Source organism: Lithobates pipiens, unplaced genomic scaffold (genome assembly GCF_037356315.1).
Source record: "Lithobates pipiens isolate NorthernLeopardFrog02 unplaced genomic scaffold, aLitPip1_a1.2 Scaffold_18, whole genome shotgun sequence".
Classification (NCBI taxonomy): Eukaryota; Metazoa; Chordata; class Amphibia; order Anura; family Ranidae; genus Lithobates; species Lithobates pipiens.
Genome location: NW_027507758.1, coordinates 418,838,956 through 418,851,732, shown reverse-complemented (window position 1 = coordinate 418,851,732; position 12,777 = coordinate 418,838,956). Strand labels below are relative to the sequence as shown.

Below are 12,777 nucleotides of genomic sequence, written 5' to 3'. Positions count from 1 at the left end.
GCTCATCAGTTTTTCATCCGTTTGTCAGTTTACATGCGTTTTTCGTTGTTTAACCAAAGAAAAATAGAGCTTTGACTAGTTTCAAAAAACGGATGACGGATGCGGATGTAAACTGATGTAAATGGATAATCATCCATTTACATACATTTTTTCTATAAAGACGCATTGATGTCCATTTTTCATCTGTCAACGGATGGATGAAAAACTGACAAATGGACAATATGTGTGAAAGAGGCCTTACATAACTGTAGCAGAGAGCAGAGAGCAGGTGGATCATCATCATGAGTCAGCTGTCTAAGAAGGCTGTGTAAATTCCAAGACTAAATGGACATAAACAAATAGTTTAGCTGGTAAACAGATACCTACTAAAGTATTTCCAGTCATTTTGGAAGTACTGAAGCCAGAGGATCAATATGACGTTGGCATGATGATGTAGCATTGGTAGCCTGTATATATTTCCTGGTGCAAGGTGCCTTTAAAATATGCAAAACAAAACACTCTGCAAGTGGTAATATGCAATCCCACAGTGGGGGAACCCCTCATTGCTCCAGGTGTAGTTAGCAAGTCTCACTGGGGGAGATTTACTAAAACCGGTGGAGTCACAATCTGGTGCAGCTGTGTATTGTAACCAATCAGCTTCTCTCTTCAACTTGTTCAACTAAGCTTTGACAATAAAACCTGGAAGCTGATTGGCTTCTATGGAGAGCTGCACCAGATTTTGCACACTCCTGTTTTAATAAATCCCCCCGCCACTGAATCTGCTATACATCACCTACAATTGCAATTTAAGCGATCACTTTACACTTATTAAACATGGCTTCTCACTTTAACTAACAATTTAAAGACAGAATTTCAAACAGGGGTAATACAGTTTTATTACTAAATTTCAGAATAAAATAACAATGTTTAACATTCATTTACCCAGTGATGATTTTCCAGTATGTTTTAGTGCACTAAACATTTTTAGGACTTAACATACAGTATTTGATTTTTGTATTTTTATGTTAACATCACAGCTGCAGTTTGAAAATAAATCCAGTAGATGGCTCTAAAGGCCAGCTATGCCATAATACACTTTCATACATCACAATATTTTTCTCACTGTAGTAAAATTGATATTTGTAACTTTAACTTTTCAAGTTGTACCTGAATTATTTGAATTAAGGTTTTTAGGGAGCAAAGCCTACCACATCAAACAAGATCACGCTTATTATTGACAGATTTTTTAACATACAATGGTTATATCATGCTGTTCCATGTCTCTTTTTTTTGTGCTGCCTAAATACTTAGATCTACTTTTACTTATTTTCTGGTATTTGTTTTGGAATATTTGGTGGTTATCATAGGTAACTATTTTGGGTAGCAAGAAGGCCCTTTATGATTATTATGTTGATCTCTGTAGGTTTTGATTTACCTTGCTACTAGTAAAAATAAAGACATAATAATAACAACAAAAAAAAGTTTTTTCATATGGAGCACTATATGTACTATCAAGTGTGTATTTCTATAAATTCTCATACAGAAAATAAGCTCTTGTATCTGATCCTTATATTTTTCATCCTTTCTGCTTTAATCTCCCTCTCTACAGCACTGTTGACATTTTTAAAATTAGCAAAACTAGTTATAAAAATCAAATAAGCATGTAGATAACCAGTGGATGCAAAAATCGGTCATATATTTGAATATAGGTTTTACCCTTTTAATCGGCAGTCCTAAATAGGTGCTTGCTCATTTAAAAACATTTAAAAAAAATGTATTGTCCCTAGCAACAAATCAGCTTTCAACTGCCATTTCTGCAGTCAAGCATTTAAGATCAGACCCAATGAAACTCATTGGTCCATATACATATACTATCCAGTCAATATTATTACATGATTTATATAGTGCCATTATGCCCTCATTTGATATTTGCTCAATTTGTAAACTTAGGTTACTTTTAGTGCATATTGCCTATGCATGTTGTCTATATGATGATTATGTATAAAATTACTTCTAAAAAAGCTTAACCTTAAAACTGTTACATTTCTTTTAAACAAGCTATAAATGCAAGATCATAATGTTTTATATTCAATTGAAATAATGTGCAAATTACTCGTACATTTTACAATAGATATACTATTGGGAGTAGGTCCTGCTTTACACTATTTTCTTCCTGTCAACATGGGACACCATCTTTTCCTAGTTCTGATAATATACTCTCCTTTAGCATTCTCTTTCTTAAAATCCATTGCATCAGCAAAAGACTCACTTCACGGTGTAACAAATCAGGTCCAGACTAGCATTTCTGAAGGGGAGCCTGGCAATGGTCTCCACATGCTCCTTATGAAGGGTTTCCTTCAAATCAGTCAAAAATTCGCCACTCACACTGAATTAAAAGTGAAGCTGTGGGAAAAGCTAACACTTTACAGAAAAAACTTTAGCACAGATCTAACAACATGCTGTTTAATTCCTGCATTACCTACTGGATACTTATACTGACTTTCTTAAAGTCAATATTTGCATAGGCATGACCCCATGTAAAAATGCCTGCCCTGCCAATAGGTTGCTTAGATGGTAGGTATGGGGCAAAGATGGGAGGAACGTTATCTCCCAATACATGGAAGAGAATATACTATTGAACTAATTCAGGCTGAGCTATGGAGTTGGAATAAAAGATGATTTACCAACCTATGCTGTCAGCTCTCTTTTAGGATTTTGGATCCTAGATTAAACCATCTCCACAGGTTTTCTTTTGTACTGTTTTCTAGCATTAATCAAAGCCCTGACAGAATCAGCATAAACATATTACTTTATTCAGTTACCGAATCAGTTCACGTCCAAGTGCTCTTTACTAGGTGATAGGCTTCTTTCAACAGACAACAGCAGAAAAATGATACAGCATTATCATAAAACTGTCTGGCACACCTTCTATGTTACCAGGTGATAAATGCAAAAATAAACAGCTATTGATCCATCATTTGTTCTACATTATACAATTTTCACAAGTAACACTCAACTTTTATTATTTTTTTGCAAACTCTACTGATGAAAGTTCACCTCTATTTTGTTTCATGTCTGTCTTGTTCAAGTCCACAAGCATCAAGCTAAGGCATCTTCTAGACAGATCCTGGCTATGAGTTCTGTGTTTTTCATATAGCATACTGTTTACAAAAGAATAAAACCTAAGAGAATATTTTATTCTAACACATATTATATAGCAAGAGCTTTGTAGACACCCAACCACACACTTAGAGTAAATGGGCTTACTGGACATCCCATTTAAAGACCATGGGCATTAATATGGCGCTGCTTCCCCAACCCCCTACTGAAACTGCTACAGCCGCCATGCATCTTAGAGAGCTTTCCATTCGATTTTGGAGTGTGTCTTGGGAATTTGTGACCATTCTGCTAGTAATTAGCATTCAAATTCATCTCAAAGGTGTAAAGCAGAGTTGAGGGTTGAGGTCAGGGCTCTTTGTAGGCCACTTGAGTTCCTCCACACCAAAGTCTTAAAACCAGGTCTTTAAGGACCTGGCTTTGTGCACAGAGGCACAGTTATGTTGGAACAGAAAATGGATTTCCCCAAACTGCGGCCACAAGGTTGGAAGTGCACAATCATCTAATATATCTTTGCATGATTTAGCATTAACAGTACTTTTCACCGGAAACACCTAAACTCAATCATTTGGAAGGATGTTCACATATTTTTGGTCATATATTAGATGTGATGGTTAGGCATCCAAAAGAGTTTGCCCATATTATGTACAGTGGTTTTTGTATGTTGAGAGAGGTCTAAAAAGGCTGTGAAAACTGTTGTTGCCCATCAGCAGAGAACAACTTGGAATCAAACAATGTTTTCTAACCAACAGAACCTCTCGAATATACAACACAAGTCTTTCCAGGAGCTCTTCTGTGACTGATTAAACCTCATAAACAGGGAAATTGTTCATGTTCCTAAATTCTTCAAAACATACAACATTACCATGTTAATAGACATCATTTCTTTTTATAGCATTGAAAAAGATGTTAAGTGCTATATATAGTATAAAAATGCTAAAGACTATATATATGCCTGGAGTCTGCATGTTCTCCCTGTGCCTGCGTGGGTTTTCTCTGGGTTCTCTGGTTTCCTCCAACACTCCAAAGACATGCTGGTAGGTTAACTGGCTCCTGTCTAAATTGGCTGTAGTATATGTACTGTATGTATGAGTGTGAATTAGGGACCTTAGATTGTAAGCTCCATGAGGGCAGGGACTGAGGTGAATGTACAATATATGTGTAAAGTGCTGCGTAAATTGACAGCGCTATATAAGAAAATCAAAATAAAAGATATGCAGGCTTATCAAAATAAGGTACAAAGCTTAAATTCAAAGTGAAGAAAACCAAAGTTATCCAACACAACCAATCATATTTAATTTTCCTGAAGTCAGTTCACTAGAATATGAATTTAGTTTCTTATGGGTTGTCGCACTACACCGTTCTGCCATTTTACCTGTTTTCTTATAGCTATTTTTACAAGGTTAAAATTTTTCATTTTAAATAAAGTTATGTGCCAGTTACAGATTTGTGCTAAAAGGATGAGTACTTTCATGTGAAGAAAACATTTAAATAGATGAAGAAGGTTCACACTGGAAGCGTACTTCCCTTTTAGGAACAATGAACTTCTCTCAACACTTAGCATCACCTCTTTTGGCAGCTTTCACAGGTTCAGCTTATTGGCTTCCTTTCCGGGAGCATGTTGACATTTGAATTGTGACATATTAGAACTTTGCATTGGCTTCTCGGAAACAGGCAGGTTCAGAAGACAATACTCCCCAAGACAGTTCAATTTTGCAATACTCCCTTTTCCCTAAACATGATCACTGCTGTATACTGCTATTAAGGAATGCCTTTGCCTCCTGCAGAAACTTTGAAGGACAATAGCACAAAAAAGATATAACGTTCTTGCATTACACTGTATGTTTGGGGGGGGGGGGGGGGGTTGTAACCGTGGTATGTTCTATAACCAAATCGGCCAAAACTTCAAGAAAAATTATACAAATAAATAAAACATTAGAAATCTATATGGGCTCTGCATTTTAAAGTTGAACTCCAGCCTTAGTCTTGCACAGTTGTACATACTCCTGTGCTGAGATTGCATACTCTGATTTCACTGCACACTATGAGCTTCTTACAGTGTGCATTAGAGGCTGTAGCAATTCAGATAGAGCACACATCACCTTTCCTGGCTGTTAAGGGTCCAGCATAATCTAGTGCTTCCCCAGCCTTACTATCTCTGGTCCATCACTTTCATTCATTATATCTCAATTCTTTAAATTCTGGACACTCTGCATCACGTGTGGTTACTACCTACTAGGAGTCTGCATGCAAAAGTAGCCTACATCAGAAAACCCTCTCATTCAGAATGAAATTCATCCATATATCCATACATTTTGATATTTGCATACCTCCTCCCACAAGGAGGCTCCTGCCGCTGCCTTTCTATCCTGTGAAGAGAGAGAGTCCAGAGCTGCTGCAGACGGGCACAGCAGGGGGGGGTACTTCTACTGGAATATTTTTTTACCTATTGCAGGGAATGCATTTAGCTAAAAAGTGTTCTACCTTTAGAACCACTTTAAAGGTTGTAAAAACTGATCAGATCTATCACTGTGGGCATCATAGTAATACTGAGACCAACTGCAATTTTCTCCCTGTCTTATGATTAGGTATAATGTTTATTTTCACAGTTATCATTCAATATTCTCTGAAGCACTCTCTTTATAACCTCTTTACAGCATGAGCATTGCAATTTAAAGCTATTTAAATAATTATTGGCAGGTGCGGGCTGAAGCCATGTCAACAGCTCCCAGCTCTTTATAGTTTCCACTACAGTATCATAGGTGAGCAAATTGATCGACAGTTAATGGAAACAGATCAGATTCATGAGCCTGGTGGTCCTTTCTGATGGATTATGAATCTCTGAATCTGGTTTTCAGACCAAATTGAATGCCATACATTGATCTTTGCCTTATGTGACAACAGTAGCTTTAAATTAAAACATCTATACTGTTTCAGTGTATTATGCATAACCCACCCCCTTGAGTCTCCTTTGCACACTAACACTTACATTATGATATGCAAAATTCCAAAGATTATTTTCATTGGTTACTGAACTTTGCTATTTGCCATGCTTAAAGTGAATGCAAACTCTACCAATTAACTTTTCTTATTTGTTCCATTTTAGTCTATAAAAGTGGTTCTAAAGTCTTAAGGATTCTTACCTTAATACAGTCTCTGAATTAACATAAAAACTCTTCTGCCCCCCCCCCACTTTACCCCCAGAACTCCCTTATAATTATCTGAGCCCGATCTTGATCCAGCGCTGTGCCTAAGAGCAGTGGCTCTCGCTTCTCTTTCCCTCCACACAGGGCAGAGGGATAGCAGCAGGCTGCTGTCAATCAAATTTTGTGACAAGGGAGCCAGGGACAAGGCTGAGCCATGCTGTCTATGATAGGGAACGTGGCTCAGCAACAAGCTCGCAGGTGTGCTACCATAAGAAGCGGCTTCTTGTGGTGGCACACCAAGAAGAGGAGGAGCCAGGAGAGCTGACGGGGAACCAGAGAAGTAGAGGATCGGGCCGCTCTGTGCAAAAACATTGCTCAGAGTAGGTAAGTATAGACATGTTTGTTATTTATTTATTTTTTAAAGAAAGTTTATAATCACTTTAAATATACTATAGAAATAGTTTTGTTATATCTGTTTTATAAGAGAAAAACATATCTATTGATTTTGCCAGAAATTTTGTGAGCTGATAACTTCCTGTGTTTGTGTACAACAGAGAAGAGGGATGTGTTCTTTGTAATTCATCAGAATTGAAGTAGGCAGGGCTGACAACACATTTGGAATTCAGAGCCAATGTGCAAACATTGTGTTGTCACGTCAAAGAGAAATGTAAGAGCACAGCATAACTTCTGGCACAACCAAAAGATATTTTCCTGTATTTTTCTCAGCATGTGAAAAAAAAATGATAAAACATGGGAAATATGTGAATAATGTTTAGTTACATTTTTCCTGGATGTACATTTTAATATATATTTTTACTGGCCTTACTCTTCTTTCACTGTGTTTAATCAATTAAGATAAGAATAATTGTTCTGTAATTATAATGAATGCATATTTCAAAAAATACAATACATAGGTTAATATAGCAAAGGCTGGCATGTACTAAAATGTTTAGGTGAATAGGAAAGGAAAATTCAATCATGAAGAGAAAAGCAAATACATCATGCTGGCACATTTATTCCATTTAGGAGCCTCAAGATGCTGGTAAAAGTCAAATATCATACAGAATAGCAGAAGCAGAACACTGTCTTGATGTAGTGATCTGCTTTCATTCTCGACCAAATTCTGGATCTGTCATTGTTTTAATAAAGAAAAAAAAAAGGATTTCTCTTTTTATGCCCAATGTAATTTTTATGAAATGAAGTAATTGTATGGCACGTTCCAAGACAATTCTGAAATATACAAAATGTACTTTGTTGGTTTCTCTGTAACAGAAATGTTCACCATAAAAACCTGTCAAATGATACCAATAATTAATGGTATATAATAATTGTGCTGTGTTAATTCTAGTCTATGAATATTATTATTAAAAAAATATTTGATGAGTAAACTTTTGTTTTGAGTGGAATACAATCTATTCCTTTCATATTATTGCTCAAGCTCATGCAAACATTTGTGTGGGAGGGGCTTTGACAACCTCTAATGAGTCTTGTGTGAGCAGGAAAGTGGTTCTCCTGCCTGACAGCTCAGGTAGGCCATGGATAATATTTTAATTAAAGTTGAACACAAATTGTGTAGGACAAACTTTTGAAGTGTTTCTGCCATGCATGAAGCAAACTTTCAGGGTTTTGTGGTGTGGATTAAAACAATGTAAAAATAACAATACCTTTTAAAGTTCATGACTCCATTGCATAGCAATCATCTGTTGAACTCAAAGGTTTTAAAAGACATATAAAGAAGACTGAAACCCTGCAGAAAACACTTTTTATGTTTCAATTAATGCTGTTGTCAGAGATTCGGGTGCCTTCTGTTTGAAATTCCAACTCTTACAAGGAGCAGCTTATTAGTTTTGTAGTAGCTGCATGGAGTGCATAAACTCTACACTGTCAGGTATTCAACATGGCAGCTCCCAGCTTAAGTTTATTAATTGTAACATTAATTCAGAGATTGGTGTACTCAGAAAGACATTTTACTTTGTCTAATTTGTAAACTGTTGCATATCCAAGCATTCCATTATAAACAAATATCTGACTTTATAGAGTATGCAGCTCCTGATTCTGTAAATTTATTTAATATGGCTATGCCCACACTGAATTTAGCAATAAATTGTCATAATAGCCTGAATATTGAGAAAGTACAAGCTTGCTGCTGCAAATAATTAATTGAACTCCCACATGTCGAACTGATTAAATGAAAGCGTGTTATTAATGAATATAAAAACAAAGGTCATTGAAACTATTTATAGTTGTAACACTAACCCTGTTATGAATCCATTAGGAAGCCTTAGGAATCTGTAATTGTCAAAGATTTGTAAAACAATAAAATACCTTAGGGTGGATTTATTAAAACTGGTGCACTCAGAATCCAGTGCAGCTCTGCATGCTAGCGAATCAGCTTCTAACTTCAGATTGTTCAATTACGCTTTAACAATAAGATGTGGAAGCTGATTGGTTACTATGCAGAATTGCACCAGATTTTGCACTTTTCACTTTTAGTAAATAACCGCCACTGTATCGCTGTCTGCATGGGCACAGGCAGTTAGTAGACCCAGACATATCAAAGGTTCATAAAAGACCTACACTTTCGCATATTCAAATATTTTGAAGCATTCTATTTGTATTTCCAAATCTTTAGGGCTTGTCCTTACGAATAGGACAATGCAAAAGAAGAATTCATTACCTTTTTGCATGTTATGCCAAAATGAAAGTTTACACCGCGCTTGCAATCAAAAACCTGACACATACCCAAAACAACATCAATACCTAAACATTGAAAGGCACGGTTTACAGCTCCAGTCCAGCTACCGCCAAGAAATAAAAAAAGCAGTTAAACTATTTTTCTTTCCAAACACGTACTATTTATTCAAGACTAGAGCAAACAGATTTCCAGAGGCATCTTCTTTAATCCGATGCATTTGATAAGATGGCCTGCACTGAATCCATTTTACATTTAGTGCAATGGCACTTGGTGACATGTGAAGCTGTTGGCGCCCCAGTGATGTCATAGTCAACTCTCTAAAATAGGAGGGACTTTTTACATGCTGCTGTAATGTTTGTCAGATTTCACTTTTAATTTGCCAGCCAGTTTGCTAGAGGAAGAAATGCACTTTTCTGAGACATAAATTAAGTGCTTTTCTACCAGAAGGCCAGCGAAAGAAGAGCAAAAGTGTTTAAAAAGCAGCAGTACATGAGTGCTGAACTTCATGCACCATAAATTATGTTCACATAAATACGTTTTTATGCAGCCAGTCGCTGCCCTTTTACACAGGTCTTTATTTATTATTTGACGTGGATAAAATAACCTCTTCGCTGCCAATAGGAACTATGGCAGACGTTTCTGTCAGTATCTTGTTTGAGGAAGCAACAACTTCACTTTCTTGTTTTTTTTATATGCGCATATAGTTATTTTGATGGCTTTCCAAAACATACTAGCCTAAATTTACCGCCTTTAAAAATTTACACTTGAACCTATCAGATTAAATCCCACACAGGCACCAACATAGACGCCATCAATTATGGTCCACGCTAGCTGGGCCAGCATGATTAACTTTTGAACTTGGTGAGGCGGACTGTGATGTGCAGTGTTATATGTTCACTGTCTGGTCATACACAGATCATTTCGTTTTGGATTAATAGACTCCATTGCCATTACTAAAAATGACACGGGCGTGAGTTATGAATGACCTTTGACCTATGCAGGAAGTTGTAATAATTGAACTAATAAAGGAAAACGTTCCTTTCAGTGTTGCACCAACAAATTTCCAGGCTGCAGCCAGAAGTTTTCTTTGAAGCGAAATGTTGATTTTTGACATGCTTGAGTGCAAAGTATTGCATGCTCCCTGTACAATACAGCTTTATTTATGGGCCATAAAACAAGGCCGGGTATAAGTGCAATGTAAAGCAGCCTTAAAGGACAAGCAGGAATGATCGTATTGACTGTGGCACTCTATAGGACACGACAGGCTTTGGAACAAAACTCACATCCCAGTGCTTCACAGCAGGATTTTATCTGTCCCAAGATACATGAAAATATGCGCTTGTGTTTGTCTTTTTTACCCTACAACGGCATCCAAGATTCCTGTTGTGAAACAGATGACCATTAAGCTTCAGCAATTCTATACTATATAAAAATAGCTGCATTCTCCAGCAGAGTGCGGGCTGCTGTGAAATCTTTAGCTTCCACTAGTGAAAGGGTCATGTTCTGGTGCAAGCATTGAGACCAATACACACACACACACAATACAAAACAAACTGCACACTGCATAACAAATACTAAGGAGTAAGTTACTACTTTAAAAAAAAAAAAACTTAAAGATCCTCCTTCCCCTTAACTTCAGAGAAAACTAAAATAATTTAACAAACTTGTGATTTACTACAGTAACATTTTTAGGTTTGCTGTGCTCACCGGCAACACCTAGTCATGCTAAAAGGCCAATATAAAAATGCATATATGGTTAGGTGTTTGAAAGTTTACCGGCAGAGTAAAAATAATTTCCTTTGTAAAGCACTTTCTCAGCCATCCAATATTTTTGACTGTTTTATTTTCTAGTCTGACTATAGATTATGCAATTTTTCTTGTTCAATTTCCCTTAGATTTACCTTCAACTATATAGCGCAAAGGGCCTGCCTAATTGCATACAAATTGAAAGTTTAGATTTGACCACATATTATATGGTTTTAGTAAATCTAAAGGGAAATTATACATGAAAATTGTATAACGTATGGCCAGCTTTAGACTTGTTCCTATTAATAAAATTACAGCTTAATATAATAGGAAAAAAATGTCAACGTGCATAAAAACCTAGCAAGATTTACACTAAATGAAAATCAAATGTTAACACACATTGCTAGCCATGTGCTGTTAAAGCCTGCAAGCTATCTTCAAAAATAAAAGCCATTAATAATTTTTTTTTTGTTTGTTTTGTTTTTTAAGATTCAAGTTTAAATGTTTAAGGCTGATCTACAAAATAAATGAAGTTAAATTTGATTTGTTTTTGTTTTTTGCCTATCCTGGTAGGTCTTTGTCTTATACATGGTTTAAAGGGTGGTGAAAATTTTCTAATAAACAACAGGGTTGATTTAAAATTCCTTTGCACATTCTCAAACAGCCTTTGTCTTTTACAAATGACTTAGAGTGGTATAAAAAAATATTTAGTGATTCATAGTTTTCTCACTCTAAATAGTGTATTTTACATTCTTTTAGAAAATTAGCGCAAATCTAGAAGACTCGTGAACAATTAAATATGAGTACAGGACATTTTTCTCATTATGTGCTGCTTGGGTCTAATACTTTCAGACACTGATTTATTGTACCTGTATTGCTCTCTAGGTAATCGTTACAGTTTTAAAGAGTGGATGGTGAGATCTAAGCAAAACAATAGAACGCAGGTCACCTTAGTGTTAACAACACAGGAATGCAGGGGTTAAAAGTGGGGACCAGAAAGGTGCCAGCACCACCTCATTCATATGAGGCTTCTGTGGAAACATGCAACATTCTCACCTGTGCAGAAAGCAGAGTAACCTTCAAAATCAATCGTTCCAAGGAGTCGAAAAAGCACAGTCACACATGGTGCAACTGCACGATGGGCAATTTTATGGCAAACTGGGATTGAGTTTACAAAATAAAGATATCAAGAGTACCACAGTGAATATGATACACCACATTTTTTCTAGGACCAATGTTTTAATCCAAAGCTCCAGAGGAGTGGTTTGAGGGAATTTAAATGATTTTCCCAGAACAATAATTAAAATGCAAATAAGCAAGACAAAGAGGCCTACAATTTACATAGGGAAGTCAGCATGTGTTTCTGACTATAAAGTTTTAGTACAAAACAAAACTACACCACAAAAAAAAAAATATGCTGGGAAGTAATGATGTCACTTTAATTCATATTTATGAAACACAATAATCTCCAAAGTGGACATGCTTAATGAGATTTATAATAGCATGGAATTGAAAGAAATCATACATAACAGCAGTTGCGAGCCTTTTTCATTATAGACACACTGAGCATAATTGTGCTAGCTTGACAAAAAGACACCGCAGGGGTTAAGGTCAAATATTTCAAAGATAGATGAAACAGGATGCTCATGTATTGTAAAGACATGAACAGCTTTGTCCTGAGACAATCTAGATTACTGGTTTCCTAATAGCAGAAATTATTTTATGCTATACGTCTAACTTTCTAAAGTTTCTGGGAAAAACCAAGCCACCTGTGCATTTATAGAATAGACTCAAGAAGTTTAATGGGCTTACTCTGTACAACAAACTGACGCCCCTACCTACGCATGCATCATCAGAAATATTCTACCTGTTCATGTCTGCATAACAGAACTTAAAAGGATCTGTTATAAACACAAGGGCATACAGTAGTTCATTCATTGGATAAAGCAATTATTTTTGTCTTTCTATATATATATATATTATGCAATGCAGTGGGGTTCGTTTACTAAAACTGGAGAGTGCAAAATCTGGTGCAGCTCTTCATAGAGACCAATCAGCTTCCAGGTTTTATTGTCAAAGCTTCATATAAAAAGC

At 36.2% G+C, this 12,777-nt stretch overlaps 1 protein-coding gene across 9 annotated transcripts in view; it reads right to left on the bottom strand.

Annotated features, from left to right (window-relative positions):
- MECOM (MDS1 and EVI1 complex locus) overlaps positions 1-12,777 on the bottom strand; it is a 740,867-nt gene that overhangs the window by 47,054 nt on the left and 681,036 nt on the right. The window contains exon 1 of one of the 9 annotated variants that reach the window (XM_077488022.1): positions 11,740-11,872. The exons of the other annotated variants lie outside the window; for them this stretch is intronic. The gene's annotated coding sequence lies outside the window, so the exon portion shown is untranslated. Of the gene's footprint in view, positions 1-11,739; positions 11,873-12,777 lie in introns of those variants that run through there. 9 annotated transcript variants of the gene reach the window in all.